At 39.4% G+C, this 203-nt stretch overlaps 1 protein-coding gene across 1 annotated transcript in view; it reads left to right on the top strand.

The window, feature by feature from the left end:
• Nucleotides 1-203, top strand: part of LOC107042398 (retinoblastoma-binding protein 5 homolog) — an 81,053-nt gene that overhangs the window by 17,803 nt on the left and 63,047 nt on the right. The window lies entirely within an intron of this gene.

The raw sequence follows: 203 nt of genomic DNA, 5'->3' as shown, positions 1-203 counted from the left end.
TTTTTTTCCCCCCTGAAAAACGCGAAAATTTCATTTTTCTACCCCCTACACCCCCTTGGACCAGTCTGAGAGAATTGATGATTTTTCTGAGGATAGGGGGAGTTGCACTGAGTATTTTCCCATCAACAGTTGTTGGTGGTTTTGCTTATTATGAGTTGGAGATTTTTTTTCCTCCCTGAAAAACGCGAAAATTTCATTTTTCT

This window comes from Diachasma alloeum, unplaced genomic scaffold, assembly GCF_001412515.2.
Source record: "Diachasma alloeum isolate Michigan unplaced genomic scaffold, Dall2.0 Dall_scaffold_00446, whole genome shotgun sequence".
Lineage (NCBI taxonomy): Eukaryota > Metazoa > Arthropoda > Insecta > Hymenoptera > Braconidae > Diachasma > Diachasma alloeum.
The sequence above is the reverse complement of the archived record's forward strand: the minus strand, read 5'-3'. Positions and strand labels throughout refer to the sequence as shown.